We start from the raw sequence: 27,492 nt of genomic DNA, 5'->3' as shown, positions 1-27,492 counted from the left end.
GATCCTACCGCTATTATTTTTTGCAGTTTGTCATTATTACAAGTTTTATTCATTTCTTTCTTTGATTGCTGGAGTTGTATGTGTGAAGTACAGTTTTACTTGATCGTCCCACCCACTTGACAGGTTTTATAGGGTCACAAAACACCAAAACACATTTTTTGAGATGTTGACATGATGTATATATGTCCCACATTAATGAACACTATTAGGCACTATTAATACTATTAGGACACAAATATTTCACCAAAAAGTGAAAATTGGTTGTTTTTTGTTAAAAAAAAAAATTAAAGCAACGTCATGACACTGAGATCATTGTGTAATTTCCATCGTGGAGATTAGTTGTCTGTCCCAGCCGGTACAAAGTGACTTCATTGTAGGGCTGCTCGATTTTGGGAAAAATCACAATCATGATTATTTTGGTCTTAATTGTAATCACGAATATTCAAAGCGATTATCAGTTGAGGTCAAAATTATTAGCCCTCCTGTGAACTTTTCAAAAGTAAATATCTCCCAAATGATGTTTGACAGAGCAAGAAATTTTAACTGTATTTCCTATAATATATTTTTTTTTTCTGGAGAAAGGCTTTGTTTGTTTTATTTTGGCTAGAATAAAAGCAGGTTTAAATATTTTGAATCCTATTTTAAGGTCAACATTATTAGCCCTCTTAAGCAATAGATATTTTTAGATTTTAGATTAGATTAGATTAGATTTAACTTTAGTGTCATTACACATGTACAAGTACAATGCAACGAAATGCATTTTTGATTGTCTGCAGAAGAAACTGTGGTCACACTTTAAAATAAGGTTCATTAGCTAATGTTAATTAACTCATTTAGTAACATGAACAAACAATAAACAATATATTTAGTACTGTATTTGTTCATGTTAGTTAACGTTAGTTATTGAAAATACAGTTGTTCATTGTTAGTTCATGTTAATTCATTGTTAGTTCATGTTAACTCATGGTGCATTAACTCAGTGGTTCTCAAAGTGGGGGTCACGGGCAATGAAGGGGGGTCGCCTGGTGATTTCCAAAAATCTATTTATTTTTAATAAACCATAAGAATTAACATATTTTATCCATAACTATACTGAAAATAAAAATAGTTGTTTATAGTTACTATATACTATATAGTTACTATAGTAGCTTATAGTTACTAGTTCTATTGGATTGCGACCCCTGGGGTAATTACATTATATTAAAGGCAGCAATAGCGTCAGATGCATTTTGATTTTATAACATCAGGTTATACTTTCTGGCACATTTAAAGCACTGACACAAATTTAATTGGTGTGTCTGCGTCATTGCATGCAAGGTTTCTGTATTTATAACCACCTCAGAGGATATTGGGGGTCGCGATTCACTGGCATTGTTATTTTGGGGGTCGCGGGCTGAAAAGTTTGGGAACCCCTGCATTAACTAATGTTAACAAGCATGGACTTGGATGTTAATAATGCATTAGTAAATGTTCAATTATGATTAATAAATGCTGTACATGTGTTGTTCATGATTAGTTCATGTTAGTAAATGCATTAACTAATGAACCTTATTGTAAAGTGTTACCGAAACTGTTATACAATGATTTGCCAAAGTACTTTAATTAAGCCTTTGAATTGCACTTTAATCTGAATGCTTGTATTTTAAAACATATCTAGTGAAATATTATGTACTGTCATCATAGCAAAGATAAAATAAATCAGTTATTAGTGATAAGTTATTAAAACTATTATATTCAGAAATGGGTTAAAAAAAAAGTCTTTCCATTAAACAGAAATTGGGGGAAAGGGTCACTAATAATTCAGGAGGGCTAATAGTTCTGAGTTTAACTGCATTTATTTTCCTCCCTGCAAAGAAAAGATAAATCAATACAATAGAATAAAAATATTAAACAAAATGTGCTTTAAGCTTCTAAACAGTTGGTAGCAGGAATATCGCGCGCTGTCACTTTAATGGTTTCTCTTTCACGTGTCTTTTGATTCTCAACTCGTTTGTTTATTACACATGACATGAATAATCTCTAGACACCACGTTTTGACACATATTTGACCATTAAAGCATTCACGTTTAGATGACTTTAGATGTGTGTGCTCTGCTTGTCTCAGTGTGCGAATGAGACCGAATGCTGACCACATGACCACACACACACACACACACACACACACACACACACACACACACACACAAAAGCATGCGGTCTGGTCTCGTTCGCACTTTTAAAAACATGTATGCGCATCCCATGCTGTAAACGTTACATTGCAGTACATGCTTTTAGTCATTTTTATGTGAAGCTGAGCTTTGCAGAGCAACAAATGTGGACAACTGGAAAGGGGGCGGTATATAATGCAAAAATTGTTTACATCGATTAATGCTTTTTTATAATCTTTAGCCAAAATCGAAATCGAAACCAGATTTTCGATTAATTGCACAGCCCTACTTCATTGAGTTTTCAGCACATTTGTTCATTAATTCATGAGAAAGAATAGGTTCAAACCAATCAGTGCGCTCTATTGTGAATAAGATGTAACTTCACTAATACACATAAGCTTCGAAGACTGTTTTGCCCTATTACAGTTTTCAGAGAGACGGCACGTTGTGTTGTCAACCATAATTCAAACAAGTAGTTGAAGAATTTTTTGGAGACATGGGTCATAAGTGTTGTGTTTATAAATGTGCTGCAACGAACGCTTTGTTTCAATTTCCCCGCAATAAGAGCTCAGCTTAAAATTTTTTTTGTAAGGAAAATTTTTTATACAAAAGCCTTTCAAATCTGTAAATAGTGAGATCCGGATTTGCCACTCGTCTTCTTTAAAAAAAAAAAGATGCAGTTCCAGTTCGTGCTGATTGTCATTTCTCTACCATTCATTTTCTTGTCAGCTTAGTCCCTTTATTAATTCAGGGTCGCCACAGCGGAATGAACCGCCAACTTATCCAGCAAGTTTTTACACAGCGGATGCCCTTCCAGCCGCAACCCATCTCTGGGAAACACACACACACACACACACACACACACACACACACACACACACACACACACTACAGACAATTTAGCCTACCCAATTCACCTGTACTGCATGTCTTTGGACTGTGGGGGAAACCTGAGCACCCGGAGGAAACCCACGCAAAGGCAGGGAGAACATGCAAACTCCACACAGAAACGTCAACTGAGCCGAGGTTCGAACCAGCAACCCAGCAACCCAGCGACCTTCTTGCTGTGAAGCGACAGCACTACCTACTGCGCCACTGCCTCACCCTGTGGTCTCTACCAATTTTTTTTCATGTGTATTCAGATGGCAAAGTTAGTTAGTATTGTCAATGGTACTATTTCAGTTTTTAAAGAAATGCCTTAGTACAAATAATTTAGTTTCTAAGTTTACATTTATATCACTACAAAATTATGGACTGTAAATCCTCTACTTCCACACAGCTCTCAGATCTGTTGTAAATGCTGCTCTCTGAATCACTGTCTACTGTATCTCCCCTGTATCTGTCTTTGTTATGTCGGTGAAAATCAGCTGTTGTGTATGTAATGAACTCCCTTCTTCATGCAAACTCTTCCCTCTTTCGCCACTCAACAGTCCCGCCTAAACAAAGCTGGACTCACTCACTTTCCTGATTTTGTGAAAACACCCTACTGAGATGGAGATGTGGTAGGGGGTTCATGAATCTTTAAGGTTAGTGTGAAAACAAGGGATAGATTGTGTCAAAGCAGCTTAACATAGGCGTTCTAGTAAATTGAAACTGTGTCAGTCTAGCTTTCAGAGTTAAAGTTCAGTTTAGTTCAGTTCTGTGTGATTTAAGTCTCCCTGCTGAAAGTCTAAAACCTGAAGACCAAATCCATCGATGCACAGCTCCAAAAGTCTCAAACCAAGCATATATTTGAGTTCACTCTTGTTTAGCATGTTTTTATTTTTTTAGCATCTATGAAAGTTCAATGCAATCTCACATCATTTTGTAACTATTCGATTGAGAGGCTAATACATATGAATTAATGCAATCCATACTTTTTAGTACCGTTTGTTTATCCCACAATGGAGATTGGGTGTTAGGGTTGGGGTTGAGTTTTGGGAGAACACCTCCTTTTAAAAATCACATGTTTAAAATGTTTATAAACTTGTATGAATTCTTACAAATTAGCCACTTTTTGTCATTAAAGAGATCACACTTAGCTGATAATTAATAATAAAGCGTATTTGGCATGTCGTCCCGGGAGAGAGCCCTAAGCTCGGAACCCGTTAGAAGGGCGAGAGGGGAGTTTGAGCTCAGGTAGGTCTCGAGAACTCCCCTGCTTGAGAAGTGTCTGGCTAGAAGTTGTCCTAGGATGCTATTTTGGTAATAGTTAGATTACTTATGGTCTATGTCTTTAGACAGTGGGAGGAAACCGGGGAACCTGTGGGAAACCCACACGAACACGGGGAGAACATGCAAACTCCGCACAGAAACACCAACCAGCCTGGTGAGGGGCCCAACCAGCGGCGTTCTTGCTGTAAGGCAACAGTGCTAACCACTAGGCCGCCGTGCTGCCCTTTCGGAGAATGGGAGGAGTAGGGGTAGAGGGGGGATTCTTCAAGACGAAGTTAACAGAGTGGAAAACTCTGGTTATTTAAAATGCGTCAGTATTCAACTGGTTGGTGCAATATACAGAGCTGATGCGGTACCAGCCGTGTTTAATCATAAGCATGTGATGCTCTCGAAATTAGTTTAATAAATAAACCACACATACATAAAATAGTTATTTTCCTCTGTGTGAGATCAGGCTGAATAATCATAATCACAAGTCTAGTTTTTCTAAACAATACAGCACATGCCTCCTTAATCATATTTTTAATACTTATTGTTCATTAGTATTACTTAATAGTACTTAAATGTGCAATTACACTTCAACAAGAAGGCCATTAAATAATGTACAACCGTTTCTTGGTTTTCATGATCGAACTACATGACTTTCACTTGGTTTACAAGAGTAATGACAAGCATTCCTTCTAATTTCTTATTCAAATCAATTGTCACTTTTTTAGTAGTAAAATCAGCCTCTGAACTGTAAGTTTAGTGAACGTAAGTGCCTCATCTTCATAACTGATGTTCTGAGTGACGCGCTAAGCTCCCCTCAGCTGTTTATTTTTAAACCCTGGATGAGACATTTCTAACAAGTAAGTAAAGTGGCCCTCAGACGCACACTTGAAGAGACTAAGAAGCCTTCGGTCAATCAATCAATATGAAAATCAATCAGTCCAGCAAAGCCGATCCACTGTCTTTAAGCAGTACGCCGTACACTCCAGACTAGCATTGATCGCCAGTCCATTCAATTATGAATGTTCCACATCAACACTTTATGGACGTACAGTTTTCAAAGACTGCGAGTACGAGTCGCAGATTTAAAGACTAATGATTGATTGCGCTCATTGTCCCCGCTAAAGAAATCTCATGCATTCAGATTAAGCCAGTGCTGTCGGACTTAAAGCATATATATATTACTTCTTTTTTTTCTACTTCTTCTTCAGAGTTGGCCATCCACAAATCCAAGCTTAGACATAAAAGGCGTAGCACGGATTATCTCTTCTCTCTCAACTCTCATTAGCCCTTCGGCCTGCAAAAAATTACAATTATTTTTGGTATGCGGGATATCTTTGATGAAGAATTTACTAGATTTCCCCCCCTCCTTTCACCCTCTTTCTGGAGTTTGTCATGTGTTTATCTGCAAAACGCTAATGTTGGGAGAAAAAAATCCTCATTAATTTTGGAGCAGTGGGGGGGCCGTTTGGCGGGTTTGGTGAACAGGGATGTGTGGATCGGGGTATTGATCTGAAGCCCAACGCAAGCTCACTTGACTGACTGACTCTGGACTTCTGGCTTTAATGCGAATGCGGCTCAGTTAGACTTCATTAGAGGAGCTCTTCAAAGACACGTCCCCCCGCTCACTTTGGCTAGCATGCTAATGCTCAGACATTATCTGTGAATACATTATTCTAATGGAATTGCTCATTTAACATAAACTGCTTGGTGGAGAGGGATGGGAACACTGTTTATGTGCAAAAATAAATTATATATGGGCTATTCATGAGTGCTGTAACTCTCAAATGGAATTGTGGTCGTGAAAAAATCCTGAAAATGTCCCCTATATTAGTCTGCGGTGCTCATCTAAACAGGTCTACATTCATGAGTGAACAATATTGGAAGCAGAGTAGAAATCTGCACAAAACTTGGACAAAGCTGAGCAAATGAACAGAATGAACTGAACTAAGAGCTTACAAACAGGGAGAGATCCACATAAACAGAGAACAGGTGTAAGCTAAATTAGAAACCATAGAAACAAACAATGAAAAGCTAGTAGGAAAGCATCATAAACAAAACACAGGAGCAAGGAATGCTGTAGCTTAGTCAAAACAGAACATGCATGTGAGAGCCATTTGTGTTTATGTGTACTTCATTTACAGTTTAAGTCAGAATTATTAGCCGCCCTTTGATTTCTTTTCTTTAATAAATATTTCCCAAAAGATTTTTAACAGAGAAGGGAAATTTTCAGTATGTCTGATAATATTTTTTTTCTTCTGGAGAAAGTCTTTTTTGTTTTATTAAAAGCAGATTTAAATAATAAATTAAAAAAAAAAAACATTTCGTTATACATTCGTTATACAGAAACTTGCCTAATTACTCTAACTTGCTTAGTTAACCTAATTACCCTAGTAAAGTTTTTAAATGTCACTTTAAGCTGTATAGAAGTGTCTTGGAAAAAATGTAGTCAAATATTATTTACTGTCATCATAGCAAAGATAAAATAAATCAGTTATTAGAAATGAATTATTAAAACTATTATGTTTAGAAATGTGTTGATCTTCTCTCCGCTAAACAGAAATTGGGGGAAAAAATAAACTGGGGCCTAAAAATTCAGGGGGGCTAATAATTCTGACTACAGCTGTATGTTGAAAAAACTTGAGGGTTAATGTTTACATTTTATGACTTTTTGAAATGTTTGAAATTACTTTTTTGAAAATGGTGCATATTTTTGAAAATCCTTTCACTGAAATATTCAAATAACTCTGTTTGGGGGAAGAGACCAACAAAGGCTTATTCTGAAAATGCAACCCTATATTTGTTTCTATGTTTCTACCTAATTATGTAGCGAGAGGTACGCATGGCTGCATTTCATCTTTAAAACAAATGGTACGAGGTGGCATGTCGCTGTTCCTTTTCACACTTACCAGCTGACCGCTTAACTCAGTTTGGTTACTTCGGTGGATTTGAGATGAAGAGACGAGTTGACCACGATGATGACATTTAAAGACAAAGACAGAAGCCAAAAAATAAAATAAACAAGTAAATAACAGGGTGAGAGCTGTCAGTTGGGTTTAGGAAAGTGGGTGAGCAGGTCAATTGGTGTGTTTGAAAACACTTTTATTGGTTGGGTTTATGGAAGTGTGAGGGTGGCATAGTCAGATGGTCAGTTAGTCAGTCAGTTGACAGCAGCCTTTGGGGGATTTAGACGAGGAGAGCAGGGATGAATGGCAGTCGCGAGGGAAATTTGAGATCTGATAAAGCAAACACAACGACCTCTGGTGGGTTTACAATAACGGCAAAAAAAAAAAAAAAAAAAAAAAAAAATCACCTTCTGGGATGTATTTGGCGCTCTTCAGAAATGTATATAGGGGTACGTTTTCAGAATGGGCCTGGGTTAAAAATGACAGGCAAAGATAAAACAAAAGAAAAAAAATGCAAATGAAATAAAATAAAAAAACTACTTTATTAATTTAGCTTATTTTATTTTTTAATAGTATATCAGTACAGAAATTAATGTAATGTACAGCATAGTCTTCACTGTGTAAATGAAACAATTTATTTTTGTTAATATAATAGTATTTATTGTGCCTATTTGCCTTTAACTTGCTTATATAAATAATAATATAAAATATTATCAAATTTTGGCTATATTTTTTATGTTGGTTATTATATAACACATTGGTTTAGAGCACACACATACACACACACAAACACACAGACACACACACACACACACACACACACACACACACACACACACACACACACACACACACACACACACACACACACACACACACTGTATATTATAATATTTATAGATATTTATTTATCAAGTATGATTGTTTTTTTTTAATGAAAAACAATCCCCTGCATTAGCCAAACAATTCCTGAGTGCTGTTTTCTCCAACAAAGGGCATTTTTGTAATAGAATGCTTGAACTTCCTGTGTAACCCTGAACTATGTTGATGTGGAAAAGTTTTCAGATTCATGCCACAGTTTGGTACTGTATATGCGAGGTTGAGGCCTAACACCAGGAGTACCCATGAATTATTTACTACACATACTCTTTAATTAATGATACTTTATATGAGCGAGCTAGTTTTTTTCCACTCAGCTGGAAAAGCTGCCGCCCTAAGTTTCAACGTGAAGTGTATTGATTGTAGGGCTGGAAAAGTTTAGATAAGTTGAGTTGGATAAGCTTAAAAGCCAATGGAAACTGACTAAATTTCAAAAGCCAACATTACTTGTATATATATTAAAAACCAGCATTGCCTTTCTCTGTTGAAGCATACGTTTTCATTTCTAAATATTGACTATCTTTACTGCTGGGAGCTCTTTATTACTTAGTGATGTAAAATACAGTGTTGAAATAAAAAAAATTTATCCTAAAAAGCCATTTGGTCCCTCTTGCTCCTTTAATTTATTTATTTGCATGTTTATTATTACTTTCAAATACTGCCTGTGTAATAAATGGACTAATAATCCAGTAGAGGTAAAATAAATCCACAGTTCAACCTGCCACAAAATATTGCTTTATCAGCTTGATTAATAATGTCTGATTTGCTACATATCTTCATATTTTGGCCTTATTTTCTGCTTAGAGCTTTGGAAAGTTGTTTTTAAGTAATGAAAGATACAACCTTGTGATACAACTTTGTGATCAACATCGTTCAGTTGATGGTAAAAATACAGTTACATTTTGACTGAATTTAGTCCTCCAACAACGGTTTAATTTACAATGCCCCTGCTCATATAGAAATCTAATCTATAGATATACATGAAAATTAAATATATCTAAATATCTAAATATATGAATTATATAAATATTTATATATAAATATATATATATATATATATATATATATATATATATATATATATATATATATTTACATTATACATTATGTGATTTTTTTTATAAGTTGTTTACATTTTAAGACTTTTTATTTAAAAAACAAAAAGCTCTAACAAAAGACAAAAAAAGTTGTTTACATTTTAAGACTTTTTATTTAAAAATCTAAAAAGTTGAACTCTAGCTTGCCTCTGTAAGATTCTTTTTGTGAGCCAATCAGCATTTTCAATGCACACACGAGAATCAATCAGGATCAGCTTTCTTTGTCATTTCGCCGGACTGCTCCATGGACAGCGGGAAAGACCAGAAAGACAAAATCACATAAAATCAGAGTTGACTAAATAGTGCCGCACCACACAAAATTGAGATGTGTGTAAATGTTTGGGTTAGGGTTAGATTTAGAAGCATTTCTTGACATTGGAATCCATTCATTCATTTATTTTCGTTTCCACTTAGCACCTTTATTAATCAGGGGTCACCACAGCAGAATGAATCGCCAACTTATAAATTGTATGTTTTACGCAGCGGATGCCCTTCCAGCTGCAACACATCACTGGGAAGCACTCACACACACTCAATCACACTCATACACTTTGGAAACCAAAGCACTCGGAGTAATCCCATGCGAACACAGGGAGAACATGCAAACTCCACACAGACATACCAACTAACCCAGACGAGGCTTAAACCATCGACCTTCTTGCTGTGAAGCGACAGTGCTACCCACTGTGCCACCCTGTCACCAAAATACATTATATATGTGAATTAAAATCTGAACTTGCACGTCACATGTAATTTGCAAATATTGTCAAATCAGGTTTCTACAGGGGCATAGCACATATACGTATAAAAAATAACCCCATCCCACAAATACCAAGTGATCAGGGGGTATATGACAAAATGGCCAAACCTAAATTTAATTTGACCCGCATCATAAATCTCCCCATTAAATTTAACTCCAGAAAATCATGTCCAGTCCAGTGAGCAGGTCAGATCTGAGCTGTTGACTCTCTCTGTTGTAAATCACACTTGTGACCATTAGGTGATGCAGCCTGAAGGTGTATGCTAATGTTGATGCTGGTATCTGCATTGCTGCGTATGCAAACATGCCAGTTTTAGCCCCTGCAGCGCCACACATTCTGCCGAGGCAAGGTAAAGTTTGAGCTCTACCAGGCACAGACATCTGCTTCTCTCCAGCCCAGCAGTGCTTAGACATCTGCCCCATATGTGCCCTAATACTCAAAAACCATAAACAAGTACTGTAGAATTCAGCCTAATGACAAACAGGAACAGATTGGAGGCAATATTCACCTCAGCCCCCCTCCTTTTCCCCTGTCCTTTCCTATCGACTTTAACACACACTTCTAATCTCAGTGCGCCAGGCACCGCTCGTCTAGAGTATATTGTTTTATTTTTGTTTAGCTAAGTCATTCTTGTTTTATTGTATTATTGCTGGCAAGTGTAGCATTTAACCATCATCCTAAGTGGTTTAGAGTGAGACCAGGACAGAGAGAGAGTGAGAGTCTTATGCGATTTGGGAATTGAAGACTAGTTCTATTTTTAAGATATGCTAGAAATTTTGTTTACTGTAATATCAATGTTAGAGCTGAAGACATGATGTTCAAGTGCATGAAAGTTATATTGTAAACTTGGGTGACTTTATTTATTTTCAGAAAACACACCGCTATATACATTTCTGGAGATGGCCAACTGAAGTAAATAAATTTTTTTTTTGCAGTTTTTATTTTCGTGAATCCACTTGAAGCTGCCGTGTACTCTTTTTCAAATCTCAAATTTCTCTCTTCTCTTGCGAGTTCCAGTTGCATCTGTTGTTCTCGTGTAAATCTGCCAGTGGATGATGTCCACTGACTGACTGACTGAACGATCAACTGACCCACCCTCCTCCTTTCTTAAACCCAACCAATAGTGTTTTCAAAAGCACAGATTGACCCATCCACACACTTCCCTAAACCCAACCAATAGTTTTAAAACGCAATTCCTTAAGCAAAAGAAAATCCCTTGTCTTTTTTTTTTTTTTTTATTTTTTTTACTAAATTTCAGATTTTACCACATTCTCACCTGTTATGTACTTGTTTATTTGAGTTTTTTGGCTGCTTTCTGGAACCGTTCTTCATAGAACTCAAACACTGTTGTCATGGTCCTTATTGTAACTGGACAAACTAACAGCGGGAAAGCCACCCATTGATGTAAGCAATTAGATGTTAAGCGTGAAAATTAATGGCTTTTAACGCCCCGTAGCAGGGGCGACTACTTTTCAGCCCTGGGGCCTCATGTATCAACGCTGTGTACGCGCAAAAACTTTGCGTACGCCAGGTTTCACGCTCACGTTTAGATTAACTAATGATGAAATGAATGTGGGAATGTGCGCTGGTCCACGCCAACTTCATGCCTGGCGTATGTGCACTTCTTGTGTGTGCTTGTTTTATTTCCATTGGCGACTCCTAGAGGCAGTTGTGTTAAATTGCATACTACAAAGTGTCTTTGAGCCATGCAATGGCAGCTGTATGAGACAAGATCATCCACATGTCTAGCAGGAATATAAGGTTTCCATACCATGCAGTTGACCAGTCAAACATTAAAGTGCAACTTGCAGTGGGTCACGGGTTTTCCCAATGTAATCGGAGCAATACTGTACACACATTGCTATGAAGGTGCCACTTGAAGACGAATTTATATACGTGAATCAGAAACTTTTTCATTCAACAAATGTGCAAATAAAATATGATCCATACACTTATTAATGATTCCTACTTGTCTTCCTCGTGATGAAGAGTAGGCAAAATCTGATATGTAGTGGGGAAAGAAAGAAGAATGACTTTATCAGACACTGGATTCTAACTGAGTTCATGCTCTAATGTGTCAAATCATGTTGCCATGCACTTTTCGAGCTACGGCACTCACGCTGTTAAAAACACCACAAAATTTTACACCTATACATTGCACTATTTCTTTTTTAATTCACTCAGTGCGATGTTCAGACCCAACTGTGTTAACTGCATTAGCTAAACTCTCCCACTCTATTTTTTCTTTTGTTATTTATTCCGGATGACAAATAACACCATTTTTCTCCGGTCTACCTCCGAAAGTAGCATCTCCACATCACATTCTGTTCAAAGTTTCTCTTTTTGCTAGCTTTTGCCATTGCTTTTTCATTGGGTTTTACCAAAGTAGAGTCATCTGCATATTCATACGGGGGAGGAGGCAGGGAGGGGTTTTGTGCTGTGCATGTTGCACTCAGTTTCACGTTCATTGGATGTACAAAGAGAATATGCGTGTGATTCGGTGCATGCAGTGTTTCATACATCTGTATTTTTTTACTGCGTATGCACATTTACAGCTTTACAGCAATGTTTTCGTATGATTCTTCACACCATGACTCTCCTGGATATGGGAAAGAAAAAAGGTGGACTCATCAGAGAACATTGTTCCTTTTTACCCCAAAACACACATTTTGTGGTATAAAAAATTTCAAGGCAAAAGGTTCTTCACATAACAACCAATGCTAAAACAAAACTTTCTATGAGTACAACTTAGCTCTAAAAGTAGGTAGTGCTGTAGCCTCACCTCAAGAAGGTCGCTGGGTTGCTGGTTCGAACCTCGGCTCAGTTGGCATTTCTGTGTGGAGTTTGCATGTTCTCCCTGCATTTGTGTAGGTTTCCTCCGGGTGCTCCGGTTCCCCCACAGTCCAAAGACATGCGGTACAGGTGAATTGGGTAGGCTAAGTCCGTACTCACACTAGGGACAGTTGCCTCGACGCACCCCCTCCCGTCTCCCCCGACGGCCCGCACTCACACCACAATCGGGCCTCGGCACACTTACGTCATCGCTGCTGCGCTGTTCAGTGAGAAGCGCTGTCACTCGGCAGCACAGTGGAGATTTCTCTAGTTATATTGTTTCAGTCGTTTTATATGCAGTGACATGCAGTCAAATATTTCGCCGAACAGATCCGCCACTTTTGGCGCTCATAAACAATCATAAAGCTCTCGTGCTGCAGGAATGAGGAGGTTTGCTGAAGGTGCGCAGCTGTCGTGCAGTGAGGAGTTTGCATCTTTAATAAACGACGGCAGTTTGCGTTCACTGAACAGTAAGAATCATTAATAAATCCATATGAAACAGTCCCTTAAAAGTCACGTCTCTCTTTCAGTTTCGGGCTTTGGCGCGTAAAAAAAGCCCAAGTGAACCTCACTCAGGCCCACCTCTTCCAACTGGGCCAGGGCCGGCCAAGTAAACCGTGCTTAAGCCTGATTCACCGCACTCACACTTCTCAAACGATCTGAGAAACGGGCCTGGGCACCGTACAGATGGCATAGTGTGAGTAGGCCCTAAATTGTCGGTAGTGTATGAGTGTGTGTGAATGTGTGTGTGGAAGTTTCCTAGAGATGGGTTGGGGCTGGAAGGGCATCTGCTGCGTAAAAACTTGCTGGATAAGTTGGCATTTCATTCCGCTGTGGCGACCCCGGATTAATAAAGGGACTAAGCCGACAAGAAAATGAATGAATGAGTGAACCTATAATAAGTTGAAACACAGCACAACATGTTTTGTAGAGTTATGAAGGTAAACATAAGCCATAAATTATTCGCTTTATTCACTTTAAAGACTTACTGTAGTTTGCTCAAAAATGAAAATTTAATAATTGTTTACTCAACCTGCTGCTAGTCTTTTTTCCCCTCTGTCCACCATGTAATGGTTTTAAATCATCAATAGAATAATGCTTTTTGAAAATGATATAAAAGAATTCCATTGTGAGTCCAATGTAACGTACTGTATATTCCAAGTGTTCACCAAAACCAGTCGAGTACTGTTTCAAGAGAAATCAGTTCAATTCGCAGTACAGATAATAGGGTAATTTATTGTTCTATACATAATTATTTGATTACAGAAAAGATTAATTTATTTATTTTTATATCTTGTTCAGATTGCTATGTATATACAGTATTAATTATATGCATATGTTAATATCTGTAAATATTTTTAAATTAAGAATTCTATTCTATGATCTCTAATCTAATCTAATTATTTTATTGTATGCACAAACATTAATTTACATTTAACAATACATTTTTTTAATTAATGTAATCAATTGTAAATGTAAATGTATTTCAAGCAACGAACTCTCGCATACTTACTATGTGTAATGTGCCAGGGCAATTTCTAGGATTTCATTTTTTTGAATGTGGCAAAGGCCTGTACTGTTACTCTTAATGCTAAATGTATAAATTGAAAAAAATGCATACATGGTCTGCATCAGGCAAATCATTTTATTTATTGGCATGGCCCAGTTCAAAGCCCTTTTTGGTGCTAGATGGGCTTGACTCCATTGTCTGCCATATTTTTTTCAGATTGTGCACTGTACAGCATTAAAGGCATCCCAAAAGCTGAGTGGTGCCTATGCCCCAATAATTATGTATTTAAATAATTTGACATTACAGATTATTATAAGTTCAAGTCTACTACTTCAAGTCAAGTCTCAAGTCACTTGGTTTCAAGACAAAGTCAAGTCATTTCAAGATATTTCCAAGTGCTGAAAAGTGTGACTTAAGTCTTGAGTCAAGTCACATTAAATAATTTTTAAGCAGATTTCAGTCTGATTAGTAAAGAACTCGGCAATAGATCAGGCGGTGATTGTGGAGAAATCAGTGGGGGATTGGTGCTCTGCAGTGTTTAAGTGTGAACTACTGAACGACGCACCAAAGAGGCTTGCTGGCATATCACCGACAACTCGCACACAAAATTATAATAGGTCTTTTGCATACAACATCATTCATTATTACATATTGTCAGAAAAACTTCTAATTTTTACAAATTTGTATAAATTGTACATATTTTACATGAAGGTGTGTCCCAAAACATCAGACTTCTAACCCAAGCTTTTATTGGGGCATGAGCAAACTTACTTACTCCCAGGGCCGTATATATCGAAGTTGATATTTAGCCATACCTTGTTGGTGTTTAGTAACATCTAATTTTTACGAGTTGGGTCATTAGCCCAATGCTCAACCCCAACCTGGAGGACCAGGACATACACACATACACTACAGACAATTTAGCTTACTTAATTTACCTACAGCACATATCTTTGGACTTGGGGGAGAAACCGGAGCACTCAGAGAAAACCCACATGAACACAGGGAGAACACACAAACTGCACACAGAAATGCCAACTGACCCAGCCGGAACTCGAACCAGCGACCTTCTTGCTGTCAAGTAACAACGCTTCCCACTGTCCTGTACTGTCCCACTGTACAAATGAAATCATACAAATTAATATGATTTAGTGACTAAATCAAAAAGTTAAGAATTGCTGTGAGATTGTATTGGATAGTTGGAGAAGCAGGTATTTAAGTTACCAGCAAACACCTGAAATTAAAATGTAGTCATTTGCAAACAAAAAACAATTAAGGATTAATGATAGGGAAAATCTACATTAATCTACGAGTCCCCCACTTCTGATAAATCAGCCCAATCTCATGAGGAAAGGTAACTATTTAGGATTTTGTTGAAAATATGGTGCAGCATGGTACCTCACAGCAAGAAGGTCGCTGGTTCGAGCCCCAGCTGGGTCAGTTGTGTCGAGTTTGCATGTTCTCCCCATGTTTGCATGGGTTTCCTCCGGTTTACCCCACAGTCCAAAGACATGCGCTATACAGTAGGTGAATTGAATAAGCTCAGTTGGCCGTAGTGTATGTGTGTGAATGTAAGCGTGTATGGGTGTTTTCTGGTGTTGGATTATGGCTGGAAGGGCATCCGCTGCGTAAAACATGTGCTGGATAAGTTGGCAACTCATTCTGCTGTGGCGGCCCCTGTTTATTAAAGGGACTAAGCTGAAAAGAAAATGAATGAATGAATGAATGAAAATGTGGTTATTTAATTCAGTTGAAAACATGCGATTTTTTTGAAAAACAAGATGGGTCCCCAAACCCCACTGCTAACTCTACCCCTCATTAGAAGATGAACAAATTTGCACTAAAATGTATGAATGAGATTAATACAAATTAATTCAAATTAGCCACTAAATCAAAAGGTTGTGAATTGCATGATAGTGTTGGATAATTGGAGATTAAACTTTGGCTTCTACACCAGTAATTATTTTGTTATCTTATGCCCCATAACCAGCAAACACCAGAATTTACAATTTTCTACAATTTTGAATATGTAAAAGAAGTCATTTCAGGAATTAATGAGATGGAAAAGATCTACATCAAGATTTTTCTAAATTATTCTTTTTGTTGTTGTTGTTCCACTGTAAAAAAAAAAAAAAAAAAAAAAAACTCAAAATGCTAAAAACAGCTGTGCACAGGTTTTGAGGTGAGTAACTCTGCAGTTAGTCAGGGTTGATGCTCCCCACTCTGCAGCGTTTAACTGGTTTACACTCCCATCAGCAAGTGTTAATGGTGTTGGGTGTGTTTTATTACTGCAGCGGAGAGACTTAACCGTTTCATAATACGACTCAGTCTGACCCAACCAGTTCTGTTTAATATTCTAGGCGCTCTTCCTTAGATATAAGCAGCCAGACAAAATCGGACATGCAAGGCAATAGAGCCTTGCCAGACAGTGATGCTGGACTTTATTTCCATGTCTGCCGCTCTTATCTCCACATCTCCTGCCAGATAGCTGTTAATAACACCAATTTATATGATTAATTATGACTGTCAGACCTTAAAGAGATTTCACATCCAGTTATTTAACATGTCTCTCAGAGATCTGAAAAAAAAAAAAAACAGTGCTTCAATGACACCTTCTATAATAATAATAATACCATACAACCGTTCGCCTACTTGCTTTTTAACACTTATTCCTTCTGTACACAACCTCATTCACTCGTTTCAAGCTTTAAGGATTTGCATATGCTGGCAAATTAACACCTCTAAGAGAAATCTAGTCTGAAATAGTTTTGTGATCAAAGGTGACTGACGGGGTGAAGATCCCAGTGTGACTTTGGATTACACTTTTTTTTTTTTTTGGTGTTTTGTTAATACTGTACGAGGGAGGGATGTTATTAGACGCAGTTCCTTATTCGTCCTATAGGTGGCAGTAGAGGTTTTGATGTCAGTAAGTGCACATGCTGAGCTAAGCACTCTCTTCTTTAAGCAAACGCAGCGTGTCTTGACAGCTTGTCATAACTAGTCCGTTTTCTTTTAAACACTAAAACAAAAGGCATCTTTTGACAAGATGGTCACCTTTTTTTTCCCTCAGAAGATTGGAACAAAGACTGGCTTCAAATGTCTCCCTGCTAAACTTAGCACTAAGGTAGTATTTTTCTTAGATTATATTATTATTGTTAATATTAGTATTAATCATTCTCATAATTCAATTGGTGATTTTAACAAACATTAAGATCCGTAGTGTACTATCAAAAGTTATGTTACTTAAAAAGACAGAATTATTTAAGATAGTTGTTTACTTAAAGCAAATTTGAAATAAAAAACAATCTTTTTCATTACCTTTTGTATTATATATTGATATTTGGCTTACAAGTAATACATTTTTTACTCCCAAATAAGATAAAGTAAATCAATTTTAAAATATTACACTGAGCCTGAAAGACTTCTACATCTATTTTGTACTTGTAAATTTTTCTGATGGTTTTTGGAAACATGTTTCAGGATAAATTTTTTTAATCATTTAGCAAAATATTTAACTTTGATGAATCTATGATTCTTTTTTTAGTTGTAAAACTGGCTGTTATACACTCTATAACACTTTGATGTTGATAATCGAGTGTGTGCATAGTCTTAAAATGTTTCAAGTCTCAAAAACTAAATTTTAGGCCTTAAAAAGTGTCAAATTCAAAATGATAATGTGTTTTAGGTCTTTAAATTTCCAAACTTCTCAATTAAACCTTTAACAAAAGTAAAAAATATTAATTTTTTTTAATCTATGTATATAACCAGAGTTTGCTTGTGTTGACACATTATTTAAAATATGTGGCTAAGAAAAAACTAAATTAGATTTTTTTGGTGGGGACCATTAAAACTCTTTTCTATTGGCAGTCAGAAAAAAAATGCTTAGTGTTTAAACCCATATAAGCCTGAAATTGTATTCATAATGGCATTGAAAAGGGCTTAAAAAGTCTTAAATATGACTTCGTGACACGTGCAGAAACCCTGACAATTTTTTTCTTGGGAAGTTTTACATACATAAGGCAAAATAAATGTCTAATAATCCCTCCTTTCAATTTTTATTGTAAAGATTTACAAATATTTTATAATTCTTTGACCCCAATTGCAAAAAAACAAAAAGGCTATTAAAACATGGATTTTGATGGATTCCATATATTTATATATATATATATATATATATATATATATATATATATATATATATATATATATATATATATATATATATATTCATTATTTATGTGTTGATTTATTTTTTATTTTTACTTTATGCATGTTCTACATCACTAGATAGGTTTTGTATGACTGTTACATGTGTCATAGTATAGTTATGTTTAATAACTATAAATAATAGTAATAATAATAAAAAAATAGTATTATGATTTAGTTTTAAAACCAGAACTAAATCAATTTTCAGAATTTATATTTTTATTTTTTTGAAATTTACAATAGAACACATGATTTATGAACATTAATAGATATAAAACATAGTTATCTGTTTTTCCAAATTAAGGCTTTTTTTCTCTCAGATTCTTTGATTTGAACCAACTCTTAATTTTAGGTTGGATGATACCTGAGAAGAGATAACAAAGCTCATTGGTTTAGGTATGAACAAAAAAACATCATCCACTCTGTCAAAATAGCATTATGGTTTAGTCTTTATCGATTGCATCTCTTCTTTTCCCCGTCAGATCTTCTTCTTTATATGTAGACTCTAAAATCCCTGTGATCAGTGGAGTCCTTAAGGGCTTATTAGCATAAACGTCTTCAATTGAGAGTGCTGACAGAATCACTTTTGACCTGTCATGTCATGATGGATGACGTTACACTTTGATTGCACACCGGGAGGCTTCATACATTTGTTTGTCTGTCACGAAACTCAAGTCGTCTGGTATTCCCCTTTTTGGTTAATAATCAGACTAAGGCTGTTCTTCTGTGAACCATTTACATCTATTGCTGGGCTGTGTATGTGTATTTGCATGCATGCACACGTACATTTTAAGAGGTTAAAATGGTAAGTTCACTATGAACAAAAAGAAAAATCCCTTAGCCTGCCTTATTGTGGTATAAAAACTGTGCTGTTCTTTTATTTTTTCGCATCTACATTTCTAGATAAAGTTCACTTTAAGAATGCAATCTATTATTTATTATGACATAACCTAGATAAAAAAAAGTCATCTGGCACATGAAAATATATTTGATTTATTTTTAGTAATTGATATTGTTTTAAATCAAATTAAATGTTATTTAATTTTATTTAATTTTATTTTACTGTCATATAACTTCTATCAAGTTGGTCATGAAATATGGAACTCTGACGTCAGACCTTTTTAAATAACAATGTGTTTGGCCAAGATTAAGTTATAAAATTGTGACATATACACTTACTGGCCACATTATTAGGTAAACCTGTCAAACTGCTTGTTACTGCAAATTTCTAATCAGCCAATCACATGGCAGCAACTCAATGCTTTTAGGCATGTAGACATGGTCAAGACGATCTGCTGAAGTTCAAACTGAGCATCAGAATGAGGAAGAAAGGTGATTTAAGTGACTTTGAACATGGCATGGTTGTTGATGCCAGACAGGCTGGTCTGAGTATTTCAGAAACTGCTGATCTACTGGGATTTTCACGCACAACCATCTATAGGGTTTACAGAGAATTGTCTGAAAAAGAGAAAATATCCAGTGAGTGGCTGTTCTGTGGGCGCAAATACTTTGTTGATGCCAGAGGTCAGTGGAGAATGGTCAGACTGGTTCGAGCTGATAGGAAGGAAACAGTAACTCAAATAACCACTTGTTACAATCGAGGTATGCAGAAGAGCATCTCTGAACGTACGACATGTCGAACCTTGATTTGAATGGGCTAGAGCAGCAGCAGAACGTACCTCGTGCAACTCCTGTCAGCTAAGAACAGGAAACTGAGGCTACAATTCGCACATGCTCAAATAAATTGTACAATAGAAGACTCGAAACACGTTACCTGCTCTGATTAGTTTCGATTTCTGCTGCGACATTCAGATGGTAGGGTCAGAATTTGGCATCAACACTATAAAAGCATAGATCCATCCTGCCTTGTATCAACGGTTCAGGCTGGTGGTGTAATTGTGTGGGGGTTATTTTCTTGGCACACTTTAGTACCAAGTATGGCCCATTAGTACCAATTGAGCATTGTGTCAACACCACAGCCTACCTGAGTATTGATGCATGTCCATCCCTTTATAACCACAGTTAATTCATCTTCTGATGGCTACTTTCAGCAGGATAACGCAGCATGTCATAAAGCGTGAATCATCTCAGACTGGTTTCCTGAACATGACAATGAGTTCACTGTACTCAAATGGCCTCCACAGTCATCAGAGCTCAATCCAATAGAGCACCTCTGGGATGTGGTGAAATGGAAGATTTGCATCATGGATGTGTAACCGACAAATCTGTAGCAACTGCTTAGTGCTATGATGTCATTATGGACCAATATCTCAGAGGAATATTTCCAGTACCTTGTTGAATCTATGCCACGAAGAATTTAGACAGTTCTGAAGGTAAAAGGGGGTCCATTCCGGGACTAGTAAGGTGTACCTAATAAAGTGGCCAGTGAGTGTATTTTGTAATATGAAGCTTGACACTTTTTTAAATGTACTTTTCTATAGTAAAACAACATTCAGATTTAAACTGGTTTTCACAGGATGGATTTTGTGGTTTTAAGATTTCAAATCATGTCCAATTAAGGATTATTACTAAAATATGTGAAAATGAAAGACAACAGCATATCGGTTTTAAGCGTGGTGAAAGTAATTTATGTCAGAATTTTCATTTGGGAAAACTAAGGAAAAGTGTTATCTAATGTGTTGATGCTATTAGCATTAGATTAAGCTTCACTGCCTTGACAAATTATAATTCTAACATGATGCTGACATATGTTTTGCATTGATTTTCTCCATCATTTAATCAATATATGAGCAAGCTTTGCATATTCCCAAATGAAAGGCGCATATTTATCCTCATTCATATTTAGACTGGATTGTGGTGTACTTGACAGCATTTTGAAATACATATATATGTGGTCTCTGTCTGTGCTGCACAGGTGTGAGTGGACATGCTGTGGGACATCAGCTGTTGAATGCCAGCTTGACCGGTCTTTCTCATTTGAGTGACCTTGTCTACATGCCATGCACTGTACCTGAACATCTGTGTGAAGTGGACTGGGACATCTGTGTGACGAACTGACATCTGTGTTACTGTACGTATGTGTGTGTGCGCATGTGTGTGTGTGTGTGTGTTCTGATGCAGCAGAAACAGAATGTAAGGTCATGCTCACACAGCAGCTTTTGAGTCATTAATGCAGTTGCTTTCAACGGCATTAACTGTGAAAATACACCTGATAGAAACAAATTAATTTAGCTATACTTAAAATAGCTATAATTTCAAAATAACATTAGTACTCTCGCATGATGTTTTTTCAGGTAGTTCTGTAATTGATTTGTTTTCACATTTACAGTTTACCTGGTATACATAAAAATAATCACATGCTCATTCTTTAAATATATGGCTATGTTTATGTTTATGAATTAATTAACACTCTTTGGCTTCACATGACAGGCACTACAAGATGCTTCATTGAATTACAAAATTAAAAAAAAGGTTTATCCAGAAATCTGTAATCCTCTGTTGTCCTAGTAATTGCTTACTATAGCTTTTCGGAAACACTGTAGCCAATCTCAAGTATAAGAGGCTTTATATATATATATATATATATATATATATATATATATATATATATATATATATATATATATATATATATATACCATTAACTTGAAATTAGCAACAGATGTTGTTAACAACCAAAGAAATTAATGCCAAAAACAAAACTAATTCGTTTACAAATGAATTTATGTGTAATAAAATGACACAGTGAAAACGTATTGAACACATGAAGAAAGGTTGGTGTAGAAAGGCAGTGAAAGCCCAGACAGCAACTGAAATCTCTCAGTAGTTATTTAGCAACCCTCTGCCCTTTGTCAGTATAAATGAATATTAGCTACTTCAGTTCAACAACTACATTTTTGGGATGATGGAGATGAAACCAGAGTGGACTTTTTAGCAGGACAATGATCCAAAACACAGCCAAGCAAACTCTCAAATGCTTTCAGAGAAGGAAAATCAAGCTGTAGAATGGCCCAGCCAATCACCTGACTCGATTCCAATGAAAAAAATAAAAATAAAGTTCAGTTTTGATAGACAAGACCCACAGAACCATCAAGATTTTTACACCCTTTTGGAGTTACTGTTATGTAAACCTACCTACTTACCGTTGGCATGATATTTAAGAGGACTAAAGTATTTTAGTTACATAACATTGGTTAAAGGAAACACTTGACATTATGCAATAGTTTATTTAATCAATGGTACACTTGTAAATCTTAGGACTCGTAACCATGTTTACAGCTGTGTGAATGAAACTATTGCCATACCTCAGTGCTCTGCAGTGCACATATGTTTTTAACGTATTCTAGATTTTTCATCTGTGGTTTTCTTATGGGGTTTTATAATAGTAGTTAAAATATGGTTTAAGATTATTTTATTATAATAAAATAATTTATTTGGTTTATAAAACTTGACCATACTTCACCAAGCAAATGTTAATATTATATACTATAATATTTAGTATTTCTTATACTTCTTATACTTATTTAACTTGTAGAGCAACACATTTAAAGTATTGTAAATGTAAGTATTGTTATAATGAGATTTACATTACTCATCAATTTAAAACTGTAACAAAACACCATATGAAAAACTGAGGGAAAATAACATCATCATCTGCTTTAAATCAGATCTCTAGTGTATATGTTTTACTTGACATCATCTGACCTTGACTAAAAAAAATCAACAATATATTTTAACTCATGAAGGTGGAGCCCCAGAGCCACACCCAACTAGTATGTAATCTTAAAGGACAAGTGGAGGTCTGGTGGTGTTTACCAGCCAGATCTTAAAGTTTACTTTACCAAGCAGTTTTAAACTCTTCAAAGAAAGACAAAGACAGAAAATTACATCACATTTTAAACAATTTTGCTTAATATATTATTATATTATATATTATAAGTCCAAAGGGCTGCAATGTGAACTCCAAAAAAAAAGAAGATTTTTGTTGCTTGTTCAAACTACATATTTAAAATGATCTGAATCAAAACAGTTCTTGAGTTTTTCTGGACAATTTAATTGGTTTATGTTCAGTCCACAGTTGAGTTAACTTAATCAATATGTGTTGGGACAACATGAAGGAATTGTGTGGAACTTAGCTTTTTTTACAGTACACTCACAACTATAAGTAAGTGCGTGTGTCAATCCAAAAAACTCACACTTTGAATGTAGTATTGAAGGTCAAATTATTGGGCCCACCACAATTAAGGCACGTTTAGCTGTACAGTGGTCCCTCGTTATTCGCGGGAGTTACATTCCAAAAATAATCTGCAATAGGTGAAATTTAGTGAAACAGTCAGCTTTATTTTTTACAATTATTATAGATGTTTTAAGGCTGTAGAATCCCTCACTACACACTTTATACACTTTTCTCAGACAGACATTAATATTTTCACGCTTCTCTCTCTTGTTTAAACACTCTCAAAGTTCAAACCTTTGTAGAAAAATAAGTCCAGTATTTTAGAATGAAACCAAAGATTAAAACTATTTGATCTTTATTTATTTATTCTATAATGGTGCCCTACAGCCACGTAACTTCTACTTTCCTTTAGCATGTCCAGAAGTTCTAATTTTGTGCGATGGTTAGCATCTTCCTCTGCTTTGTGGATGCTACTGCAGGTGCATTTAATGGTGCAGAATATCTCGTCAACATTGTGGTGGAGAAAACTTGCAAACATTACAATACAGCACTTCAGAGTCACACTGTTAGCGATCGAAGATAAATTTAGCAAGCTGTACGCATTCTGTACTGTACAAAAGACACAACACGGAGCAGATTGATTGACAATAGTCTATAGCCGGTCAGAACAAAATGTGCTAATCAAGACGCAGGACACAATGTGCTGTAGAAAAAAAGCATGTCAAATTGCATGAAAAAAATTGCAAAACTGCGAGGTCGCGAAAAGTGAACCACGTTATAGCCAAGGACCGTAATTGTAAAAAATAAATAAAAGTGTGTTATACCAACACAATCATACGACAGTTCGTAACTTTTTGATTTAATAGCTAATTCGTATAAATTCATACAATCTCATTCGTACAATTTAGTACAATTTGCTCATACCCAATGATAGTTGGGTTTAGAGGCGTGTTGGGTACCACACCTCTGTTTTAAAATTGTATTCTTTTGTACGACTGAACTCGTCCGAATTAACCACTAATCTGACAAAACGAAAAATAGTTACGTTTTCTTGTGAGATCAGGCTGGTACATTAAACCAGGTAACCTAGTAGATAAATCTAAAACTAGACCCTTGTGTTTTTGTGTGTACAGCCAATCAGTATGTTTAGTAAAATTATGATGTCATCACCCCTCTACACCCCTGGTGGACTACACGCATGCAGTGTACTGTATGCATGCTTCAAGTCGTCATCTTCGTTTTTAGTGTTTCTCTGATGCAGAATTACATCCCCACATACTGGTCTGGCATGCATAATACAACATTTTGACTTAATTTTGTTGGTTTTTCATGTACCCAGAAATTTCTTGAGACAAATAATTGCAGCATCAAATATGACAGAAACTGTTCAGGCAGAGTAAGCGGTAGCAAAAGTGAGAGAGTGAAAGTAGGCCTATTCACCTCTAGCAGCGGTGCACCTGCACGGCAGGACAGTGCGAGGAGCAGGTGCATGGCAGGTGGCCCCACACCTGTCCACACTGTGCTGAGAAGAGAGACAGCTGGCAGCCTGAGTCATCTGATGAGCAGAGTTCAATAACCGCTTGTAGAAAAGTCTGTCTTTACAGCTCATATGCCTCTGTGAAGCAGACGCACACCTCTCCTTGTTCTAGCAAAGTCCCTTAATAATAAAGAGGCTGTCCACCACCTGTGCACTCTTGCCAAATATATGAGGTGTTATGTAATTTACGTGCGGTGGGAAATCAGGTTTAATAGTAACCTGTAATTTGAAAGGTGGAAGCTTTTAATATGCGGGTTGAATAGAAACACAAAAGGACAGAATCTGATTTCATATTTTCATTAAAGCTAGACAATGTGGTCAAAGTGATCACACTGCAGCGTGTTCTTCACAGATATATTTACAGAAATTTGCGACATGTAGTGACATGCATGGTCTACTTAGGGGTCATTTAAATACTGAAACCTTTTTATTTTCAGAATGTTGACTGTACAGATACACAATAAGAGATTTTGGGAGGGGGGCTTATAATATTTATGATTTCTTTTTTCGTAAGGCTCCCTTAAACATTAGGATGAAGATAATGATACTGTCATTAGCTGAGTCCCAAATCGCATACTTATGTTTTGTAGTATAGTGTAAGTTGTTTGTTCACACTGAAAACTCTAACAATTGTGCACTTTAATCGCCTGGACGATGCACTTATTCAGCCAGTAAAATGAAGTTTGTAATGATGGAAACTTTACGCACTCAACGACCGTACGGGGTGGAGCTATCGGGCGCACATGTTGGATAACTATATTTATTTTGGATTTATTTTTCATACGAGAGTGATTATAGTGCCTCCTAATGGTGAATGCGGTTATACTCATGGCAGGTATTGTTTGGTAGTTTGGTCATTTATTTAACATATTTGGCAACCGTGAAACGTCATCAGGGAAACGTTTTGAATGTCCGCTTAGTAAAAAAAAAACATTTGTGCTTAATTTGGGATGATACTACAGTCATATATTATGCTGTTGAGTGTGTAAGTGCATAAGTACATACTAAAAACATGTATAGTGGGTGTGTGTGAGAGTGAGTGTGTATGGGTGTTTCCCAGTACTGGATTGCAGCTGGAAGGGCATCCACTGGGTAAAACAGATGCTGGATAAGTTGGTGGTTTATTCCACTGTGGTGACCTCTGATGAATAAAGGGACTAAGCTGAAGGAAAATAAATGAATGAATGGCCTTTAACATCACCAGTAAAAACTAGTCTTTGGGCTAATTTGGGTACATTTTCGTTCTTGGGGAATGTTGATTAATGTACACTGTCCCTTGTTATGAAAAATAAATACATTTAAACTCCCTAAGAAATCAAAACTAACCATATGATTTTGTTAGCTCACATAGTTTTGTGGTTAACAATTAATATGTGAATGTCATCCAAAAAATAAAAAATAAATAAACTGTTCTTCTAATCTTTAATTGAAAACTGTAAAAGCACTTCCTGTTTTTTTCAGTTAATTTGCCAGATTACATATATTTTAGGAATTGGAACTTTTTCAGTTTTGACAACATAAATGGTGAAAAGGAGAAGTCAGTTAGGTTGTAATAACTCTCCCCAAACCTTTTCCAACTATTCTGAATCAAGTGTCTGCTTTACTACATCCATTCAGCTTGTAGTAGAAAAAAACAAGCCATGCTCACTGTTGTGTCATTTAATATTCCATTTTTCTAGGAACTGCATCACAATACAAAAAATTATGGCCGCAGCTTCTGGTTCATGGGGACTTTAAACTTAAACTTACAGAAAGGTGAACTTTTGATGCAGTTTTAAAAATAATCTATATTTTAATAATATTTTAACACCACAGTTAACATTGCAAATGTAAGATAATGTCACAGAAGAGCAAAGTCATCAATTGCAGAATAATAGCTTTGTTAAACAGCTTATTAACACACTTTTTTAGTTATATGCAGAAATTACATTATTGGATGATCAAAGCTTTTAATAATGCAATATAAATGTAATGTGATACAAAATATAACAGTTGCAACTAATACAGTTATTTTTGTATACAAAGTGCTTTAAAAATTCAATAACAAAGAATGCTAGTAAAATAATGTATATATTTTTAATTGTCATAAAATAAAATGACTTCATGTTTAGAGCAATAACAAAGATCTGCCATGGGGTAAGAAATATTGGTTTCATTTTGCAGTGCTTTCCCTACATAGACTTCACTAGGTTACGCCGTCCAAGTATATTTCGTGACACTTTTTTTTTTTTTTTTTTGCTAATACTGTCATCCTTTCACACTATATTGTAATCTAATATAACCTTTTTGTCACTTAAAAAATGTGTCCCGGTGGGTTTCAAAATTTTCTAAAATATCC

General features: G+C 36.0%; 1 protein-coding gene across 33 annotated transcripts in view; it reads left to right on the top strand.

Annotated features, from left to right (window-relative positions):
- The first annotated feature begins 17,224 nt into the window (after positions 1-17,224).
- Positions 17,225-27,492, top strand: part of LOC137488526 (uncharacterized) — a 250,769-nt gene continuing 240,501 nt past the window's right edge. For all 33 annotated transcript variants that reach the window (XR_015516863.1, XR_015516893.1, XR_015516889.1 and 30 more), the window contains exons 1-2: positions 17,225-17,398; positions 21,356-21,511. The gene's annotated coding sequence lies outside the window, so the exon portion shown is untranslated. The remainder of the gene's footprint in view (positions 17,399-21,355; positions 21,512-27,492) is intronic.

Source organism: Danio rerio, chromosome 19, assembly GCF_052040795.2.
Source record: "Danio rerio strain M-AB ecotype USA chromosome 19, GRCz13ab, whole genome shotgun sequence".
In the NCBI taxonomy this organism is placed as follows: Eukaryota; Metazoa; Chordata; class Actinopteri; order Cypriniformes; family Danionidae; genus Danio; species Danio rerio.
This window is presented reverse-complemented; position numbering and strand designations above follow the sequence as displayed.